We start from the raw sequence: 15,699 nt of genomic DNA on the forward strand, positions 1-15,699 counted from the left end.
CACAAAGAGTCAGACACGACTGAGTGACTGAACTGAACTGAACTGGAGTACATTGTCAGTTGTTTGGAACAATTACTTTGTTTTATTTTATATTATATATAATTTTAATGAAGAAAGTAGTAAAAATGCTATGAGAGATACAAAATAAATTTTAAAAGATATGAACTCTGAAATTAGGCTGCTTGAGTATGAATCCTTAGTTTACCATTTACTTGGTCTGTATCCTAGGAGTGGTTAGTCATCCTTTTCCTATCTTGTCTTCCTAATCTGAGACATAATAACATCTATTTCATAAAACTGTTGTGAAGAATAAATTATGTGTGTGTGTTTAAACTAGTTGCTACATCTAGCGAGTGTAAATGTAATTATTATTATTCCTGGACACAAGGGAAAATATAAAAAAGAAATTACAGAATTAGATTTCAATACAGAAAATAGGTGAGCAAGTAACTTTGTAAGTATAATTAAATGTACTTTTATAGTAAAAAATAAAATAACTGATAAGACATAATAAATATCACTTTTTTTGATCAGAATAAGAACCAAAACTTTCTGATATAAGACAGAAATGTGACCCAGAAGAACAGAACATTACTTGTGTTTCTCTAGAGTGTACTTTTCTATAAGATTCCTGTGTCCATACAGACCTTACAAAAGGTCAGGACTCATACCAGTCCAGATGAAAGAAAGAGACACCAAGAGTCCTGTCTGAGAAATCATGCAAACCACATTAATTCTCTGAAAAGGAGTAAGGCACGTATGCAAGAGCACATTTTAAAACAAGAAATCTCATTTTTACAGAAAGAAACATAAAAATTGGATAACACTCATTCACTTAGAAAACAAATTTTGTGGATCTAAATTAATACAGTTAATCTTCTACCTTCAAGTGGAAATTTTGTTTACATTCCATCTTCTGATATGTATAAAAAGTACTGACTAAAATATTTAGAACATCTATATAACATAGAAAATAAACATTTCATGGAATATTTTTAAACTTTTGTTTTTTGAAGTCACACAGCCTAACCTAAATAAAACAAGCTATTATTTATTGCTTACCAATAATCAACCAAAAATCTGCATTGCTGTCACACCTGATTTCCCTAACAAAATTAAATGTTGTTATTCAGGAGACTTCATGACTGACATTAGTTTAGGATAATGAAGGTGTGTAATTTGTTTTGCATAGATCAGCACTGTAGGAAGTAATGAATGAAATTCTAAGGTGGATCAGTGGTAAAGAATCTGCCTGCCAATGCAAGAGACACAGGAGAATTGGGTTTGATCCCTAGGTCAGGAAGATCCCCTGGAGGAGGAAGTGGTAACTCACTTCAGTATTCTTGCTGGAAACTTCCACGGACAGAGGAGCCTGGAGGGCGGCAGTGCTTGGTGTCACAAACATGACAGCATGCACTTAAAGAGAATAGTACATAGAAGCAGCCATTATATATTCCAGTCCATTGCTAAATTACATTTTCTTAAAACTGAATTATCTGATGGGAGTAATCCAATTACAGGCTACTGTATTATGTAAGAAATAATTAGGTTAAGCAAAACCAACACAATATCGTAAAGTAATTAACCTCCAATTAAAATAAATAAATTTATATAAAAAATTATAGCCACCCTACTTTCAATAAAATTTTTGCAAATGACTCTCTCACCCTCAAGTTGAGGTCTGTCACTTATTGGTATCGTTACCAGATTTGGGAAGGGTCAAAGAGCATCCTCCTTTGTGGGCCTCTGTTCTTGATAAGGAAACAAAGAAAAATCTGAGGTCTTACTCGTGGCAAAAACAAGTTTATTAAAGAAAGAACAGAAAGAACACCTCAAGGGAGAGATGGGCTGGTGCAAGAGAGGCACTGCTGCTGGAATGACGAGGTAAGAAGGGTTTTCAAGAAAGGGCTTTTGCATATTCATTTAGGTGGACATAGACTGGCAGTTTTGATTGACAGTTGCAAGTTGCATAACAGCATACAGTATTGCTCATATCTTTCCATAATTCAGTAAGTTTTACTCAAATGCATGTATGTATAGAATATTTATGAACATTTAATAGGCTCCCATCTGCCTAAGGCCACTTGAGGACACAACTGTGCATCAAGGGCAAGTGTCTAGGAGTTGAAGAAGTCCTGTGGTTTGTTTGTATCCTTTGCGTTTCAAGGGCACATACATAGAGTTGGAGCAGTCTCTGTGGTTACTTTGTAGCATATATGTGAGCACTCCTGGGCCACACTGGAGCTTGTCTAGGGTGGGCTTTATAGAGATCAGCTTGAATCTTTTTTAGCTAGGCCACCCCTCATTGCCTATGCCTAACTTTCTACCTAACAATATCAAATTTGGAAACAATCAGTGAAGGTAAAATTAACTTTAGAGCAAAAAGCTTACTAGTGAGATAGACAGCTGCTATTTAATGGCAAAATGTTAGCAAGAAGATAAATCCCTGGCAGCTGAGACAGTAAAGAATCTGCTTGCAATGTAAGAGACCCTGGGTAAGGAAGATCCTCTGGAGAAAGGAAAGTCTACTCACTCCAGTATTCTTACCTGGAGAACCCCATGGACAGAGGAGCCTGGTGAGCTACAACTCATGGGGTTGCAAAGTCAGACAAGACTGAGCAACTAACACGAACTAATACTGAAGTAATTCTTCCACTTAATAACATAAGAAAAGATTCTATAAAGCAAAACCATTTTGTATCTCAATTGCTGGTATCATCATCATTTACCATCAGATATCAAGGCTCTTATAAAACATTGGTAAATAAGATTGTGAAGCATTAGTGTAAAAATAGGAAGAAACAAAAAGTCCAGTAAAACAGAGTAAAACAGAAGCCAGACAAACATATATTAATACTTTACAAAGTTATGTTATGTGTAAGAAATATTCCACTGCAGTGAAGTGAGAGGAAATTGTACTATTTTTAGGAAATTTAATGAGTTTGTTTAAATAAGTACACAGAAAAAATAATAATAATGTTACCACCTACCTCATACTAAGGGCTTCCCAGGTGGCTCAGTGGTAATGATCCACCTGCCAAGCAGGAGACAGGGGACACAGGTTCTATTCCTGGGTTGGAAAGATCCCTTGGAGGAGGAAATGGCAACCCATTCCAGTATTCTTGCCTGGAAAATTACATGGACAGAGGAGGTTGGAGGGCTATAGTCCATGGGGTCACAAAGAGTTGGATTTAGTGACTAAACAACAACAGCAACCTCACCCTAAACACATAAATATATTCTAGATAGATTATAGATATAAGTGCAAACAAAAATAGAATTGTCTCTTAGAAGATAAAGCATAAGGAAACATTTTCAAAATCTTGGAGTAGGAATTATTTCTTAACCAGGATTTGAAAAGTAATAATTACACAGGAAAATACAAGGAACTGAAATGTATTATGAATAAGAACTTCTGCTTACCAAACGCATTTTGTGAGTAAATACACAGGCCAAAGTATGAAGAACATTATCTGAAATATATATTATTCTAAGAAAAGACTCATAGTCCCAATTATAAAGAAGTTTAGTGTACTAATAAGGGAAATAACCTAAATCAAATCCCTTATGATTATACAGTGGAAGTGAGAAATAGATTTAAGGGCCTAGATCTGATAGATAGAGTGCCTGATGAACTATGGAATGAGGTTCGTGACATTGTACAGGAGACAGGGATCAAGACCATCCTCATGGAAAGAAATGCAAAAAAGCAAAATGGCTGTCTACAGAGGCCTTACAAATAGCTGTGAAAAGAAGAGAAGTGAAAAGCAAAGGAGCAAAGGAGAGATATAAACATCTGAATGCAGAGTTCCAAAGAATAGCAAGAAGAGATAAGAAAGCCTTCTTCAGCGATCAATGCAAAGAAATAGAGAAAACAACAGAATGGGAAAGACTAGAGATCTCTTCAAGAAAATCAGAGATACCAAAGGAACATTTCATGCAAAGATGGGCTCGATAAAGGACAGAAATGGTATGGACCTAACAGAAGCAGAAGATAATAAGAAGAGATGGCAAGAATACACAAAAGAACTGTACAAAAAAGATGTTCACGACCCAGATAATCACGATGGTGTGATCACTCACCTAGAGCCAGACATCCTGGAATGTGAAGTCAAGTGGGCCTTAGGAAGCATCACTACAAACAAAGCTAGTGGAGGTGACAGGATGCCAGTTGAGCTATTTCAAATCCTGAAAGATGATGCTGTGAAAGTGCTGCACTCAATGTGCCAGCAATTTTGGAAAATTCAGCAGTGGCCACAGGACTGGAAAACGTCAGTTTTCATTCCAATCCCAAAGAAAGGCAATGCCAAAGAATGCTCAAACTACCGCACAATTGCACTCATCTTACACGCTAGTAAAGTAATGCTCAAAATTCTCCAAGCCAGGCTTCAGCAATATGTGAACCGTGAACTTCCTGATATTCAAGCTGGTTTTAGAAAAGGCAGAGGAAACCAGAGATCAAATTACCAACATCTGCTGGATCATGGAAAAAGCAAGAGAGTTCCAGAGAAACATCTATTTCTGCATTATTGACTATGCCAAAGCCTTTGACTGTGTGGATCACAATAAGCTGTGGAAAAACTCTGAAAGAGATGGGAATACCAGACCACCTGACCTGCCTCTTGAGAAATTTGTATACAGGTCAGGAAGCAACAGTTAGAACTGGACATGGAACAACAGACTGGTTCCAAATAGGAAAAGGAGTACGTCAAGGCTGTATATTGTCACCCTGTTTATTTAACTTATATGCAGAGTACATCATCAGAAAATGCTGGACTGGAAGAAAGCACAAGCTGGAATCAAGATTGCCGGGAGAAATATCAATAACCTCAGATATGCAGATGACACCACCCTTATGGCAGAAAGTGAAGAGGAACTCAAAAGCCTCTTGATGAAAGTTAAAGTGGAGAGTGAAAAAGTTGGCTTACAGCTCAATATTCAGAAAACGAGATTACGGCATCCGGTCCCATCACTTCATGGGAAATAGATGGGGAAACAGTGCAAACAGTGTCAGACTATTTTTCTGGGCTCCAAAATCACTACAGATGGTGACTGCAGCCATGAAACTAAAAGACGCTTACTCCTTGGAAGGAAAGTTATGACCAACCTAGACAGCATATTCAAAAGTAGAGATATTACTTTGCCAACAAAGGTTCATCTAGTCAAGGCTATGGTTTTTCCTGTGGTCATGTATGATGTGAGAGTTGGACTGTGAAGAAGCCTCAGCGCTAAAGAATTGATGCTTTTGAACTGTGGTGTTGGAGAAGACTCTTGAGAGTCCCTTGGACTGCAAGGACATCCAACCAGTTCATTCTGAAGGAGATTAGTCCTGGGATTTCTTTGGAAGGAATGATGCTAAAGCTGAAACTCCAGTACTTTGCCCACCTCATGCGAAGAGTCAACTCATTGGAAAAGTCTCTGATGCTGGGAGGGATTTGGGGCAAGAGGAGAAGGGGACGACAGAGGATGAGATGGCTGGATGGCATCACTGACTCGATGGACGTGAGTCTGAGTGAACTCCAGGAGTTGGTGATGGACAGGGAGACCTGGCGTGCTCCGATTCATGGGGTGGCAAAGAGTCGGACACGACTGAGCGACTGATCGGATCTGATCTGAAGGCAAATAACACAACAAAAGTTGGCAAAAATAAAGGGATGACCACAAAACTTACTTGCATAATATCATTAGTCATCAGGAAAAAATATGTATTCAAGAAAACTAGGATCCATTACATACTCAACAGGATGAATAAAACAAAAAAGAAAAAAAAATTACCAAAAGGTGATGAATGCATTAAACACCTGAAATTCATCTCTGTTACTATTTGGAGTGTAAAACTGTAGTATACCTTTGGAAAACAAAGCAGGCAAAATATCTTTATATTCATGAAACAAATTCAAATCATTCTACTCAATCAGCTGATAGTATATATAAGGGTGAGCGGTTCCAATCTGCCTCTCAAAATCCTTTAACAGGTGTGGACGCATTTTGTTTTAAAATAGCCATATTCCTACTTGAAAACTGGGTGGCCCGCCGTGACTCCGTCTTTCTGATCACCAGACAGCGTTGGTGCCCCTCTCCCCCAGCCCTCCCTGTGCATGTTTGTTGCCCTTCCCTGTCACTTCCGGCTTTCCCCAGCTCCCGGCCCACCCCACAGAGGTGACCGCTCAGCACCCCCTTACCCGGTTTAGGTCCTAACCGGTCTCACCTCATGTGGTGTCCTTCCCTGGCCTCCATGGCCGGTGGCATCTCTGGGCAGAGAAGTGCTCTCGGTCCCCAAGGGGGGAAGATGGGTAGAGCAAGTTGCACGTGAGGGCTGGGCAGAGCAAGTTGCACGTGAGGGCTGTGGAGGCGCTGGTACGCAGAGGGAGAGTGTTCTCCAGGACCAGTTGTGGCTCTGGGTGTTGGCGGTGATGGGCGCAAGCGTGGAGAGTGGGGCTCCATGGGGACCAGGAAGGGCAGTAGACGTCCTGGGTGCCAGGGACCGCTCCTGTGCTGGAGGCTTCTGGCGGTGAGATTCCGTGGCGTGACGCGGTAGCTGCTTTGCTTCCGGGTCGTTTTGAATGGCTTCCGGGCCCCTCACTGTCGCTCGCGGCCACCCCACCTCCACCGTCGGGTCTGTGCCTCTGCCGCGTCTTTGCCACGCGGGCCTACGTGGCCGCACTCCGTTGGTGCCTCGTCCGTCCTGTCCTCTGATCCCTGGGGCTGTGCCTTGGTGCATCTCACTTTCCCGGCCCGCCTTGCACCCGCTCCATTGCCCTCTGCCGCCTTCTGCCCGCCGATGTTGTTGCGTGCTGGACCAGGAGGAGCGCCTGTGCCCCCTGCAGTGGGCTTGTCCCAGTGTGCGCGCGTCACGGGCTGGCTACGGTGCCTATACCGCCACCCCCAGGGGGGTGAAAGTGAGGGTGCCACGGCCGTCTCTGATGTGCTCGGCTGGTGTCCTTAGCCCCACTTCCAGCCCACCGGGCCCTCGAGGACAGTCTCCCCAACAGAACTTTGGGGCAGCACGCCGCATCCCTCCTGGATGGAGCGTGGAGGATCCTTTGGCCTCGCCGTGGGAGGAGACAGTCGGCCGGCCTGGGGTGATCGCCCTCCGCCTTCCTCACCTCGTGGAGTTTCGGTGCCACTGCCCTTCACCCCACGCCCAGCACGCCAGGTGCCCTGTGCTCACTTGGGATTCCCAGGTGGCGCAGTAGAAAAAAATCAGCCTGCTAATGCAGGCAGTTGCAAAAGATGCAAATTCGATCCCTGAATGGGGGAGATGCCCTGGAGGAGGAAATGGCAACCCCCTCCTGTATTCTTGCCTGGAAAATCCCTTGGACAGAGGAGTCTGGTGGGCTGCAGTCCATGGGGTCATAAAGTCAGAGCTGCAGACACGACTGAGCACATGCACATATACACTTGAGAAAAAGGAAGAGAATCCCAGTTACAACTCAACTGTTGTGTAAAGAATTTTGTAATTGGCTTTCCAGAAATGTCACCTTTAGTAGCTGACTTAGTAGAAGGAGGACCCGGATTACACAGGAGGGTTGAGAAAGTGGCTCCTGTATCCAGTAGGAATTTAACAGGATGGCCTCCTCTAGTTAGAGTCACCTGAGGCTCCTGTGTGGTAATGAGGACAGAAGCCAAAGTGGGAAGCCCTGGGCCCCGTGAATCTTGATCTTGTGTCTGAGTTTCTGACCCCTGAAACCTACGTCCCTGGGGATATTACTCTCCCAGTGATCTCCCTTGCAAGTGGGGCAAGGCCTTGGTGGTGGCCTCTGCTTGCCTTGGGGGCATTGTCCCTTAAAGTGTCCATCCTTGCCACAACAAAAACAGACGCCAGGTTTCTGCTTTTTTCCTCCCACATTTGTAGCCCTAAAGTTAACTCCCTGTAGGGCCATAATGAGAGCTTGGGCCTTTCTCTTATCTCTATTCTCTTTTTCTTTAGGTTCTTCCTGATTGCTGTTTAGGAGTACTGATGTGGCAGCTCTTACCAGTGTAGGGTAAGGGAGTTAGAAGAGGCGAGGTTCAGAAAAAGAAGGAGACCGGCACTTTATGGAACATTCACCTTAATGAGGCAAGAAGGGGCAGTAGTCAGATTGTGAGCTGCTGCACTACCCCAAGAAAAGAGTAAGTATATATAGGCATATATGTGGGCATTTACTGTTAAGGGGGCCTGTTCTTCTCCAAGATTATTTGGAGTGAGTGAGGTCGCTCAGTCGTGTTCAACTCTTGCACCCCATGGACTGTAGCCCTATCAGGCTCCTCTGTCCATGGGATTTTCCAGGCAAGAATACTGGAATGGGTTGCCATTTCCTTCTCCAGGAGATCTTCCCGACCCAGGGATTGAACCCGGGTCTCCTGCATTGTAGGCAAACACTTTACCATCTGAGCCACAGGGAAGCCAGGGAAGCGTTCAGAGTAGTTATTTCATAAACGGCTGGGGCAAGGAATTCTGGAGACCAGCTGGGACCAGCTAGGAGCTGCGCATGATCAACCTATTGTCCACTTTTTTTCTTCACGTCAGAGTTCTTTGTTTTGCATAGAATGGTGAGGAGGGCCTGGAGGTGAGTTTTAACTCCAGACTATTTTGAGAAGTATTATGTTCCTTAAACGAGGCCCTCTAAATCTATATGGGGGCCAAAGGCCAGTTTTTAGAGTTTCCTCTGAATATCTGGAGTCGACTGAGTAATAAATTTGTCTTTAAGAATAAGTTTGGGGCATCTGGGTCCAAATTAGTGTGCTTTTTCAGTGCCTCCCTGAGCCTTTCCAGAAAAGCTGTGTGAATTTCCTCCTTTTCCTGAGTCACTCCAGATACTTTGGAGTAGTCTAAGGGCTTAGCTCGTGATTTTTTTAAGTCCTCCCTAATGCTAGTGATAAAGTGAACTCTCTTCCAGTCATCACTGTCTTTGTCATGTGCCCAATTAGGATCGGCTATGGGCACTGTCTGGAGCACAGTAGGTAACCAGGCTGATTCACTGTCGGGTCTCCACTGCATGCCAATAGCTTACCATTCATCTCCCCATCCCTGGGCATTTTTAACTACTATTTCTTTCATTGTCAGTAAGGGTGCTAGTCAGGATTAGCATAATATCTTTCCGTGCCATTTCAAAGATTGGTTTAGACCCTGGAAAACACTTATATAATTGTCAGGATCTTCAGTAAAGCTTCCTAGGTCTAATTTACTTTGCCTTAAATCTCGGAGGGGGGAAGGAACATGGACTCCTGTGGCTCCCAAGTCCCCATTAGGAGCTTCTTGTAATGGAAGGAGGGGAGGATATAGCCTAGAGATCACCAGTGTTGGGTTAGGAGCCACTGGGGTAGGAGCTGCTGCTGGTGCCCAAGGCATTACCAGAGATTGTGGAGGCTCCTGTGGGCTAGGTTTGGGCAGCTCTCGTTAAGGGCGTCAGTTTGGACCTGAGGACGTGGAGGAAGTTATAGGCAGCATGGAAGTAGAAAGCCCACAACTCCTGGATAAGAGGGTTTGCTCTCAAGACAAAGCCTGTATATATGGCACTGCTGACCATTTTCCTTCTGGTCAACAAAAGAGGTCTAGTTGGAGGATGGTATTATAATCAAATGAGCCCTCAGGGGGCCATTTTTCACCATCAGATAGATCCTATTGAGGCTATGCCTTAGTGCAGAAAAAGATCATACACTTCTTTTAACAAAGTCTAAGGGTCAAACTTCTTCTAGTTCTTCAGTATACTTTGCAAAGGCATCCGCTTTGACCTGGGTGTAGGTCTTGAAGAGGTGGCTCCCATCTGAAAGACAAAAGACCAGCGTCCAGTGCTCTTCATCTTTTCTCTGGTTCTTCTGATAGAGGGTGTCCCCACCTTGCACAGTGGGAGAAAAGAAACACCAATAAAGTATGCTTCCCTCAACTCTGGAGTGCACCTGGTCTGGAGCATCATTATCCGATTACCCTGGACTGTTGTCCTCTTCCTGTCTCTATCTTCCTTTCCACCTAGAGATATAGAGTGAGAGCCTAAGTTGGTGGACTTGCTGTGCTCTTGAACATTGGGTGTGCCTGAACTGGAGTTCCCCTAAAGCAAGCTGTGTACTGCACAAGGTTAGTAGTATTTACACACACTCCGAAATGATCCTACCTTAAATGAAAACTCTCATAACCTCTAAATGTTAGGAAAGAGAAATGGTAGATGTCCTGCAGTTCTCACTAAGGCAGCAGCCTAGCAGAGATTTTGCTCAGCACCCCAGGTCAATCTGCTGGCTAATACTGAGACCCAAGGCCACTGTCTACTAACACTGTCTGCCTTTGGAACTCAGGCAGGCTTGTGAAATAGAGTGGCTCAAGAGATCATGCAGCTGGATTAGGTAATGAGAAGTGAATGACAGATTTGAGAGTGAGTGTCTGTGCTTACCTTGAGTAGGCATTCAGGATTTCCAGACGAGCCCCCAAAAGATGAGACAGGATTCCGAGTTGTTGTCCACGCAGCCAAAGAATGGAATCCATGAACATGCAAACACTCATGGTAGTAACTGAATAAGATTTATTAAAGAGGAGGAAATTGCAAAGCTCTCAGCATAGACACTCAGCATAGAGAGGGGGTAAAGAATCCCCAAGGTGGTTTTTATATCCTTCCTTTAAATCACATTCGGAGAAGGCAATGGCACCCCACCCCAGTACTCTTGCCTGGAAAATCCCATGGACAGAGGAGCCTGGTGGGCTGCAGTCCATGGGGTCGCGACTGAGCGACTTCACTTTCACTTTTCACTTTCATGCATTGGAGAAGGAAATGGCAACCCACTCCAGTGTTCTTGCCTGGAGAATCCCAGGGACGGGGCAGCCTGGTGGGCTGCCGTCTATGGGGTCGCACAGAGTCGGACTCGACTGAAGCGACTTAGCAGCAGCAAATCACATTATTTCTAAACATTCACTTCAAACGGTCAAGATACTTAACATCATCTTTATGACTTCTTTTGATCCTTGGATTAAGTCACTGCCCTTTTTCATGCCTTCTGTCCATTTTACTATGGGCCAGAGGTATGGGCTTAAGATTAATGATCACCATTGTTTCTCCCTCAAGCATATGGAACAGAATTTAATTGATGCTCTTCTTTGGATCTGAGTGCTGAAAATTGATCAGACTAAAGACACATTCCAAGAATTCAGGACAGTGGAGCAGGATGTTTACTGAAAACGAGACTGAGGTTTCAGAGTTTTACACTGACTGCCTAGTAATTTCTATTGCAAAACCAGTCATGGTAGAAAGCAAAAAGGAACTAAAGGTGAAAGAGGAGAGTAAAAAAAAAAAAAAAAAAGCTAGCTTAAACCTCAGCATTGAAGAAATTAAGATAATGGTATCTGATATTATCATTAAGATAATGAGCAACCTAGACAGCATGTTAAAAAGCAGAGACATTACTTTACCAACAAAGGTCCATCTAGTCAAGTCTATGGTTTTTCTAGTAGTCATGTATGGACGTTAGATTTTGACTCTAAGGAAAGCTGAGGACTGAAGAATTGATGTTTTTGAACTGTGGTGTTGGAGAAGACTCTTAAGAGTCCCTTGGACTGCAAGGAGATCCAACCAGTCCATCTAAAAGAAATCAGTCCTGAATATTCATTGGAAGGACTGATGTTGAAGCTGAATCTCCAGTACTTTGGCCACCTGATGTGAAGAGCTGACTCATTCGAAAAGACCCTGATGTTGGGAAAGACTGAGGGCAAGAGGAGAAGGGGTCGACTGAAGATGAGATGGTTGGATGGCATCACTGACTCAATGGGCATGAGTTTGAGTAAACTCTGGGAGTTGGTGATGGACAGGGAGCCCTGGTGTGCTGCAGTCCATGGGATAGCAAAGAGTCAGATACGACTGAGTGACTAAACTGAACTGAACTGAATGTCATCCGGTCCCACCACTCCATAAGAAATAGATGGGGAAACAATGGAAACAATGAGATTTTATTTTCAGTTCAGTTCAGTCATTCACTCATGTCCGACTCTTTGCAACCCCATGAATCGCAGCATGCCAGGCCTCCCTGTCCATCACCCATTCCCGGAGTTCACTCACACTCATGTCCATCAAGTCAGTGATGCCATCCAGTCATCTCATCCTCTGTTGTCCCCTTTTCCTCTTGCTTCCAGTCCCTCCCAGCATCAGAGTCTTTTCCAATGAGTCAACTCTTTGCATGAGGTGGCCAAAGTACTGGAGTTTCAGCTTTAGCATCACTCCTTCCAAAGAAGACCCAGGGCTGATGTCCTTTAGAATGGACTGGTTGGATCTCCTTGCAGTCCAAGGGACTCTCAAGAGTCTTCTCCAACACCACAGTTCAAAAGTACCAATATTTCGACGCTCAGCTTTCTTCACAGTCCAACTGTCACATCCATACATGACCACTGGAAAAACCATAGCCTTGACTAGGCAGACCTTTGTTGGCAAATAATTGTCTCTGCTGTTTGGAGGGCTCCAAAGTGACTGCAGACAGTGACTGCAGCCATGAAATTAAGACTCCTGCTCCTTGAAAAAAAAAAGCTATGACAGTGTATTGAAAAGCAGAGACATCACTTTACCAACCAAGCTCCTTGAAAGAAGACCTAGACAGTGTATTGAAAAGCAGAGACATCACTTTACCAACCAAGCTCCTTGAAAGAAAACCTAGACAGTGTATTGAAAAGCAGAGACATCTCTTTACCAACCAAGCTCCTTGAAAGAAAACCTAGACAGTGTATTGAAAAGCAGAGACATCTCTTTACCAACCAAGCTCCATATAGTGAAGGCTATGGTTTTCCAGTAGTCATGTGTGGATGTGAGAGTTCAACTGTAAAGAAGGCTGAGCACCAAAGAGTTGATGCTTTTGAACTGTGGTGTTGGAGAAGACTCTTGAGAGTCCATTTGACTGCAAGGGGATCAAGCCAGTCACGCTTAAAGGAAATCAATGTCAAATACTCATTGGAATGACTGAAGTTGAAGTGCCAATATTTTACCCCCCTGTTTTGAAGATCAGACTCATTGGAAAAGTCCCTGATGCTGGTATAGATTGAAGACAAAAGGAGAAGAGGGCAGCAAAGGATGAGGTAGTTAGAGGTAGTTAGTTAGCATCACTGACTCAATGGACATGAATTTGAGCAAAGTCCCGAAACAGTGAAGGACAGGGAAGTTGGGCATATTGCAGTCCATGGGGTTGCGAAGAACTGGACATGACTTAGTGACTGAACAACAGCAGTGTCACACAGTGACTATTTTAGATTTAAAAGTAAGATCAAGACATTTAATTACACTCTTACTAGGAAATATTTTCAATGAAAAATAAGTGATGCCAGGTACTCACTAATGGATTTAATTATGATAAAAATACCATAATCAGTGAAGGACTAGGAAACCTTGCGTACTGCAGTCCATGGAGTCACAAAGAGTCGGACATGACTTAGTGACTGAACAACAACAAGAAACTGTATTTTAATAAATTTTCTTCAATTTTACCCTGGCTAATACGCTTGCAAATAGGAATAAGCACATGTCTGTATTTGTTCAGGGGTCTGGGTGTCTCAGAGGGATCCCAAGCTGATTGCAATCTGGCATGACTTCTAGCCCCTCACACTGTTACCATTACAAGATTAGTCATTATAATATATACTCTAATATCATTGAGCAAAACATCCAAAAGATTTTATTTGTTGTCATTATCATATTTGTCCTTCATTACAATGTACAATTGTAAAGTATGTATTAATAAAAAGGTATTATCAAGAATGCTGAGGGATTATTTTTACTGTTTCGTTTATTCAGAGGTTCTTCATGAATAAACCACAATGTAAAATGATTAGCAGTGCATGTCTACCAGATCAACAGATTTTCTTTTGTTTATTTTTGCCTTTCTATCAAGAGTTAATAAGCAAGAACTAGGGCTTTACAAAAAGGGCCTTAACAGTCCCCACAGTTTGTATAAACTTCAGACACTTAAAAACTAATTCGTCTTGGAGTACAGTTGCTTTACAATGTTATGCTAGTCTCTGCTGCACACCACAGTGAATCAGTTACATATATACACTTATTTTAGACTCTTTATATATATATATATATATATATATATATATATATATATATATCCATTGTAGAGTATTGACAGAGGAGCCTGATGGATTACACTCAATGGGGTCACAAAGATTTGGGCACGACTGATTGACTAAGCACAGCACATAGAGTATTGAAGAGAGTCCACTGTGTTGTAGAGTAGAGCCTTATTAGTTGTCTACTTTGTATATAACAGTGTGTTAATATAAATCCCAATCTCCCAATTTATTCCAGACACTTTTTCTTGATCTCCTTATTCTTTTACCATCTACTTTAGAAAGTGTGTGAGTTCCTTCTCTACCACGATGATCTGTGAACATTTTACAACCCAGGAATGTCTTTCTCGAGAACCTGTGAGCCCGCCTTCCTAAAAGTGATCATCTGAAAAATTGGTCCCTTTATCCCAGTCTGTGTGGAAAGGCAGAAGCTTCACTTCCACAAGTGCCAATGACTAACCACATATGGGAACCTTGAGGCTGAGGGCCTGTGTTATGTTCTCATTAGCTCACTCAGTGTTTACAAATCCCCCTATCCCTAGTCACTTGTTTCAGGGGAGTTGAGTTCAGTCTTTCTCCTTGCAATAGTCTTGACCTTTATCACAATGTCTTGAATAAAGTTTTCCTTGCCTATTTAACTCTTTCCAGTGCAATGTTTTTGGGAGGATCTGTGGCTCCTTTCTATTACCTAAATAGCTAAAGAAATCTTTTACTCTCAAAATCCATAATGATAGGTGCTTCAGTCAGTTAGGGGTGCAGTAACAGAATACCTTGGATGAGGGTGCTTATACAATAATTATTTGTTTCTCATAGTCCAAAGGTTGAGAGTCGAGGTCAGGATTCAGCAAGGTCAGGTTCTGGTGAATGTGTCTTCCTTAGATTTTGCCACCTTCTCATTTATCTTCATGTGGCAGAAAGAGAGAAAGGATGAGCTCTATTCCTCTTTTTAGAAAGATGGTAATGTCATGGGGACTCCACCCTCATGACGTAATGACCTCCCAAAGGCCCCACCTCCTGGGACCATCTCACTGGAGGTCAGGGTTTCAACATATAAATTTATGTGGGGACACAGAGGTTTAGTCTATAACAAGAATAGCTCACACTACTTATAGTCAGCAGAATTTAGTTAGGATGTTTGAGGCACTAAGTTGGTCCCATTTCCTTGTTTTACATAATGTATCATGTTTAATTATTATAAATATTCACCAACTTTTATAAATAGTTCTTGAATCAACTATAGGAGAACTTTCAAAAAGTCCAATATGTTGCTTGGTCAAAGAAATACAAATAAACATGGCAAATTGGAGCTGTATTAAAACTTAGTGAATTCTCCACCATTTAAATCATTAATAGGACATAACAAATTTAATCACAAATTCTTTTACACTTCTTTAACTAACATGAATTGAACGTGCCCCTCTTGTCTCAGAAAACAACTGCAAGTTCATTATCTGATGAATAGACACATTGTGAATGAAATCTGTTAAAATGACTTAATCATTGATATAACATCATTATCACTTCCAAAATGTTTTCAAGTTTTTGAGACATAAATTATCACACGTGCTTTACAAAATACTCCGTTCCATTTATGACTGTATCAGGATAAGTACATTTCCTGTATCAGGAAATTTTCTATCATTACTCTAAAAAATTAGTCCATTTTGACAAACATCTTTAGAAAT

The sequence above is a fragment of the Bos indicus genome, chromosome 16 (genome assembly GCF_029378745.1).
Source record: "Bos indicus isolate NIAB-ARS_2022 breed Sahiwal x Tharparkar chromosome 16, NIAB-ARS_B.indTharparkar_mat_pri_1.0, whole genome shotgun sequence".
In the NCBI taxonomy this organism is placed as follows: Eukaryota; Metazoa; Chordata; class Mammalia; order Artiodactyla; family Bovidae; genus Bos; species Bos indicus.